Below are 7,419 nucleotides of genomic sequence, written 5' to 3'. Positions count from 1 at the left end.
TATCTTTTACATTAAAAAAAGAAACAAAAATAAATAGCAAATTATAGCAAACCAAATTAGAATCTTAAATCACCATCTTCTTCATAGCTTTAAAAAATCTTTTTAAAAGTATAGAGAGATATATGAATTTATTAATTTTGTGTTGTCTCTCTTTTATTGCCAAAACACATACTCACATGCATGCACGCACAGGCATACGCGTACGCGCGCGCGCACACACTCACACACACAATATGCTACGAATTTAATTTCAAAAGAATCTGAGATACAAGCTAATCAAATCTATCTCATTATCACTTCCTTTCATAAAACTAATAAAAACATACTCTACTTAGAGATATCTACCCCATACTCATCATCTCTTTTAGATAAGAAAAAGAATATTCAATATCTCAAAAGACTCTCATCATGCTTATTTTGAAGAAATAAATCACTTAATATCTGGCCAACTCAAAATAATGATGATATTAAGTCAAGAGAAAAGAAAACACACGTCAAAAGCTCACCATTACTTTGTGTTGTACATAAAACAAGGTGAGAAGGCACGAAGGCCTGCTAAGTTAAGGAGAGATGAGGGAGAGTAAGTTTGAATCACACGGAATTTTATTGTGTTTTAATATAAAATTATTTTATCTCATATATATATATATATAAAATCACAAATGGTTTGTATATTACGAAGGCCCCCCTTGAATAATGTGAAAGATACACATTGCACACAAAAAAAAATAAAAAAATATTTTAGTGTTTTTTCATCAAAAAAGATAAATTTAGTAAACATAAAAAATAACAAAACAAATTAGTAAAATAAATCTTTATGAAGTCCTCAAATCAAATCAATACTTTACATCATGGGATCAAAATTCTATGAATACACTTTTTAATCCAAAATGATGAATGCAACTTTAGAAAAAAACATTTAATAGACCACCACTTCTTTTGATTCAGACTTGATTCACAAAACTTTTAAACCTCCTTGGGGACACTTGTCAAACAATTTAAATTGAACTACCTTCACCAATAGTGTACTAAGGCCTTTTAGCATGCCAAAAGATTCACCCCACCATATAGTCATTCTTTTGGCAAGTCAAAAAGGCCTTTATGTTTGTTTGCATGCAAAAGGCCTTAGTGTCCATATGGGTGAACGTCATTGAATTCTAATTGTTTGACCTGTGTCCCTCAAGAGAGCCTTGAAAGTCATGAAGGAAAAGATATTCTGTCTTTCAAATGCTATTTTCCAAAGATGCTTTGAAATTTTTTAGCATGATGAGAAAGCTTTAGAGAACAAAGGATCAAAGAGTATTCATAGTAGTTTGATCCATGTTGTAAACTATTAATTCGATATTTCTTGTAATATTATGAATTATAAAGAGTCCTTTTATTTAAGGACTTCACAAAGATTCACTTTATTAAATTGTTAAATTGTTTTGCTATTCTCTATGCTTATTAAATCTGTTCTTCTCTTTTGCAAATCTCTTTTTTGTAATCTTACATCTTTTTTAATGAAGATATTAAAGTAATTTTTTGTTTTAGTTTTTCAAGGTGTCTTTTTATTTTATTATTTTTATTTTATTTTGATTTTAAATGATAAAGTCCATTGTGTACTTTGATCTTATTACTTAAGTGAAACTTTTCCTAATATATAAATCATTCATGATTATGACCAGTTTCACAAGAGCTGACGAAAGATATTTAAAACGGAGCCAGCTTCCATCGTGGAGGCTACCCATTGTCGCAAAAGGAAATTGCCCTTCTCCGGACCCACAAAAACATTGGTGAGCCCCCCTCATCCCCCCCCCGGAAGAGAAGTTCTACAATCCACTTTTCAACACAAAATGAGGATCGGCATGATTGAACTGAATCAAACGACTACACACTCAACATCACTACACTACAATATAACTCATTGTAAGATGAAGCGGCTAGAGAGGATGAAGACGATGGGGAGCCATAGCGTGGAGGGAGAGTGCAACAGAAAAGGAAAGAGAGAGTGTCATAATAATCAATATCTAATTCTCCTAAATGATTTTCTCATATTAAATTGATCATTTAATGTGGGGAAGTGCCAGGGGAGAAAAAGCTAGAATATTGGTTAAGCTAGCAGACCGTAGGGATCCAAAGGAGGGAAAATAGGGATCCAAAGGGGGGGCCATCTACAAAAGAGCCATGTGAAACAATGGGCTAAAAAGACCCTAAGGTTAAGCCCATTAAGACTTCCAAAATGCTAAGGTTCCAAAATTCAAAGGTTGTGTCCAAAGGTCAACCCTAGGGGAAATTGGATGCTTTGTGTGTGACCAAAAAGTCTTTTCAAATCCCTACATAGGAGGGGGCGAGCCTTGGGAGTAGGGGATGAGAGAGAAAGTCACACACACACACAGGCTCCCTTTACACAAAGGGAATTAGGGACACATGTCAGCTCCCTAGCCCAGATGCCCACAAGGTGTGCCCAATTCCTATTGGATGGCCTTGGAGGTGGACCAATGAGATTTAGGCTAGAGCAAATCTAGTTTAATTAATTTAAAAACACTTAATAAAAGAACCAATGAGAATTAAGTCCTCTAGAAGACTATTGGACAGTCTCCCAAGGGGTCCAATGAGTATTCAACAGCCCAATGGCTTGCCCGATTCCTATTGGCCAGGAGGCAAAGGGGTCCAATGAGAGTTTAGTTTAATTATTAAATTACCTAAAGCTCTCACAAAAGGGGAAAGGGGGACACATGTCAATAGGCTATCACTTATGCTGCTTAATAATCATTGGCTTGACTTGGGGAGGGCCAATGGGGAGATAGCAAGAGCAAATAGCAAGAGGGCTCGCCCAAGAGAGAGAGGGGGCTGATTTTTGCAAGGCATTATCACACACACACTCACACAATCTCATGTGTGAAGCAAAGAAGACTATCTCTTCCCAAGCTTTAATGGAGAGCTCATCATCTACTCCAAGCTTGTGAGATAGAAGCCTACATCGACACACTCTTGGCATGTGGATGCAAATCCAACCAAGAGCCAAGCTTCAATGCATGCTCATCTCCTCTACCATGCTAATTACTAAGCTAAGCTATGCTCATATGAGTGATTATGTGAGGAGATGTACATCTTTCTCGTAAGATACTCCTTCTTCCTCTCAATCTACTCTCATACCCTGCTAGCTCTCACCATCTTCGAAGGTGTGTGAGGTCTTGGGTCTGAGAACGGGGATAATTAAAGTTGTGTTTGCTAAGTGTTTTGCTTAGTGCATGAAGCTTTCATCTTCATTGCACTAACTAGTCTTGAAGGAACACAAAGAATTGTATTGTACAATGTCTCTCTTGATGGGAGAAACCATAATACAAAGCCTTTTGGAGGGGGGACCGGCTCCATGCAAATCCGGTCCTCAACTGTTGTCAATAGCTTAATTTCTCTCTCTTTTGAAAGTATTGTTGATGCTATCTAACTAGGTGTTATGCTTTTTGTTGCTCTCTCCACCCAAGCACTCTTGTAATTCTCATTAGGAATCTATTCTAATGAAATGCCCACTATGTTCATGCTAATTTCCGCTACACATAAGTTTTAGACCATTAAATGTTAGAGAGAAAGAGAGAGAGAGAGAGAGAGAGAGAGAGAGATAACCACACGCTATTGTATTAAAAATCCTTTTACATATATACAGTTGTCCATGCTTAATTTAACAACTCTTTTCCCATGCAAGCTGCACCTAGAATTAAGAGGTGCTCCTATGGGTAGCAATGGCTTGAACCCAACATTCCCCTCTTTAAGCCCAAACTAGAATGACCACTTGCAAGACACTTCTAGTTTTTGGTGTACTCGTCAACCATGAAGTTTAGGTTCTCTCACAACCAAGGGTTTTGGGAAACCCATAACCTGGTGCTATTTTTAAGCTACCAAGACAAGGGGTTTTTGGTTTACGCCCAAACCTTGGGTTTAAATTTACCCAATAACCTCATGAGAAGTGGTTTACAAATCATTGATAATGGGCTAAGAATAGACCATAAGAGAGTTCAACAGACCACCTCAAACATTTGAGTAGAAGCCCCCCCCTTGACACGGGTGTATGAGTACTTCTCTCAGATAACCATCAAAATGGAAACAACAAGAACTCATACCAAACCAATGGGAGGTCTTACCACTTTTATCTTTTGGTAGTGTCTATAAACCATACAAATTTGTTTGGACAAAAAAACTGACAAGTGACAAACATGGCAAACTTATGACATGGATGAACAAAACAAACTTTTGAAAACTGTGTTGATGTATCCACTTGCCGAACCTTTGATTTTGGATGCTCTTCTTCCTTTTTCGGATCAACATGTACCATTGAATACAAAACATCATCACCAAAAAGAGATGTTGATCTTTGATTTTGACAATCTTACTATGAGTGAGGTTCAATGTTCTCATTGAATCAAGATGGAGATGTTTTGTGTATAGATACCTCAAGAAAGAGTAGACACCTCGCTCTGCCTTCACTTTATGTTTTGATAGAGTTGGTAACGTTTCTCCACAATGGAACTCTAACGCATGTCAGACAGTGCTGTGAAAAGACCTTGGTTAGTTTTCATGCACCACACATGGCATTTTGAAATTCCTGATATAGCCAAGTAATTTTCCTTATTCCTACGTGCATTTTGATATGATGCTTCAAGTCAAGGACTAGAACTTTGAGCATCTCAAGATGGTAGCCTCTACCAGCTAGCTTCCCAAGGATTTGATAGTGTTTTGAGATGCTGATCACTTGCCTAGCACCATACACGTCTTGGCTTATGGAAGACAACCTTTCAAAATGTTGCAGAATTGTGAAGCTCAAGAAATCTGCCTTGCACTGTGTTTTGAGACGCCTAGCACTAGTATAACCACTGTTGCCTACAACAATTTATGGGCGTTTTGAGATGCCGCTTTTGCAAGGTCTTCACAACCACCTACCACCAAAGGGCCTTTTTTGATACCTATGCAGCGCATGCAAGCCGATGCACTTCTTGCCTTGTTGCAACTGCCACTAGCTTTGCCACAACAAAAGGGGGCGTTTCAATATGTTTGCAGGACTACGGTCTAGGCTCTAATACCACTTGAAAGGTGCAACTCCTAGGGAGGATGAGATGATGGGGAGCCATAGCGTGGAGGGAGCATACAACAAAAAAGGGAAATGAGAACAAGAACGAGAGAGAGAGAGAGAGAGAGAGAGAGAGAGAGAGAGAGAGAGAGAGAGAGAGAGAGAGAGAGAGAGAGAGAGAGAGAGAGAGAAATAACCACAAGCTATTGTATTGAAATCCTTTTACATGTAGAGAGTTGTCCATGCTAACTTTAGCGGCTGTTTTCCCATGCAAGCTACACCTAGAACTAAAGGTGTTGTCTAAGTGAATTGAGAGGTGTTACCACAGGTAGCAATGGGCTTTAACACAACACTCGTTGGATGTCAAAATCTTGTAGAATAAATTTTATAGAGTTGTCTTTGTCCCTTATGAACAAAGGGAGAGCTGAAATAAAGAGTGTGAGGTTTCTTTCGTCGGCTCTTGTGAACCCAACGTATGTATGTATAATGAATAATATAATGTATAATTTTATTTTATTTTATTTTGTTTTTAAATGATAATGTGCAGTGTGCACCTTTCACCTTATTATTTTAGTGGGGTATTTCTTAATATATGAACCATTTGTGATTATGTATATTTAATGGATAATATAGTTTTATATTAAAACACAACAAAAATTTCACATGATTGTAAGCACTCATTTAAACTTACTCTCCAGTCTTGACAAGTGCTACTGCTCTCACCAAGCTGACTGGATCCTATTGCTGCTTGAGATGAAGGTGCTGACAACGAAGAGTTTGTCGACCCATCTACCTTTACACATGAAACTCATGAAAGCCAAAGGGGAGAGGCAGGCCCCGAACGGGAGTAAGAACCTGCTTGTTACTAGGGCACACCAGTTCAAAGACCCTCTATTTAGAAGGCTTACCAAAAAAGCCATGAGTAAACCCAATATGGATAAAACCCAAAGCTTGGGACCTCTTTGCTCGGAGTATATAGAAAGCAATCAAAATCTCGGGCCCTCAGATGGAAAAGTCCCGGAAAGAACATGGAAACAACTCGAAGATGAGGTTGCTTATCTAACCTCAAAAAAAACTACCAGATTGGCCTCTGAAGAAGAACATAAAAGGTGGTTGGAAGCTAAAGCCAACCTGGCCGAGCAGCAGCTTGAGGAGGTTAGGAGGGCAAGATTGATATCTAGGGAGACCTTCCTCTAGCCAGAGGCCGCTAATCAAGCACATTTTTTAAGGGCCTTGAAAATCAAGAGAAGTCGGGGTTCCATCCACTTGCTCACATACAAGAATGGAAAGCTATGCAAGACCAAGATAAAATGGTGGGGATGATGCTTGATCATCTAAGCCAAATCATTAGCCACCTAGAGACCCACTCTCAAGAAGTGAATGAAGCCAGAGCGACCTTACTCGAGAGTGTTGATAGGAAAATTCCCCAGCATGAAGTTAATCATCTTGAGATGGCCTTTTCTGAAGATGAGTTATCCCTTGCATTGCAAGCTCTTAGCAAGGAGAAGTCCCCTGGATGGGATGGTCTGACCATTGAATCCTTCAAGGAGTTCTAGGACCTCAAGGTCCTAGTCACGTATATGGCTAACCAAGCTTTTGTCAAGGGGTCGCTTGATCCTCTTGTGGAAAGAGGGCTTATCAAGCCTATCTCGAAACAGGTTTGCTGCTCGCATCTTAAGCACTGGCATCCCATAACTATGATGTCTGTGGCATACAAAATTGTTGCTAACTCAGTCACTCTTAGAATTTCCCCCCTCTTAGACAGAGTCATCTCCCCTCATTAGCATGGGTTTATCAAAGGAAAATCAATTTATGATAATATCTTGGCAACAATAGTAGGCATTGAGTATGCAGCTTTCACAAAGAAGGAGTGCATTTTGCTTCAACCAGACCTAGACAAAGCGTATGATAGGGTTATGTGGTGCTTCATTGAAGATGTCATGAAATTACTGGGCTTTGGTCCTCGCATGTGTCGTCTCACTCTAGGTGGAGGCAGTCAATCAGAGCTCTTGTTCAATGATAGAATTGTGGGATCCTTTGAAGCCAAAAGACCTATCAAGCAAGGATTTCCCCTGGCCCCTCTTCTCTTTTCCATTTTCTCGCATCCTCTAATACCGATTCTCGAAGTACTGCTGCGCCGGGTGAAATTCAAGTTTTAATTTTGCCCGGCAACAACCAGCTCTTGGCCAAGATGTTTGTAGACTATTCCCTCCTCTTTCTGAAAGCCTACTACCCTCAAGTACTCAGGAAGGCACTAGAGATTGTGTAGACATTAGATGTGGATTTGGGATTGACGTGCAGTATTGAGAAGTCTAGACTGATATCCATGGATAAAATCAACTCATTTGACCCTTCCGTCTAGTCAGAGGAGATTG

The sequence above is a fragment of the Adiantum capillus-veneris genome, chromosome 16 (assembly GCF_014529385.1).
Source record: "Adiantum capillus-veneris isolate H3 chromosome 16, ASM1452938v2, whole genome shotgun sequence".
Taxonomy (NCBI): Eukaryota; Viridiplantae; Streptophyta; class Polypodiopsida; order Polypodiales; family Pteridaceae; genus Adiantum; species Adiantum capillus-veneris.
Note: the sequence above shows the minus strand (reverse complement) of the source record.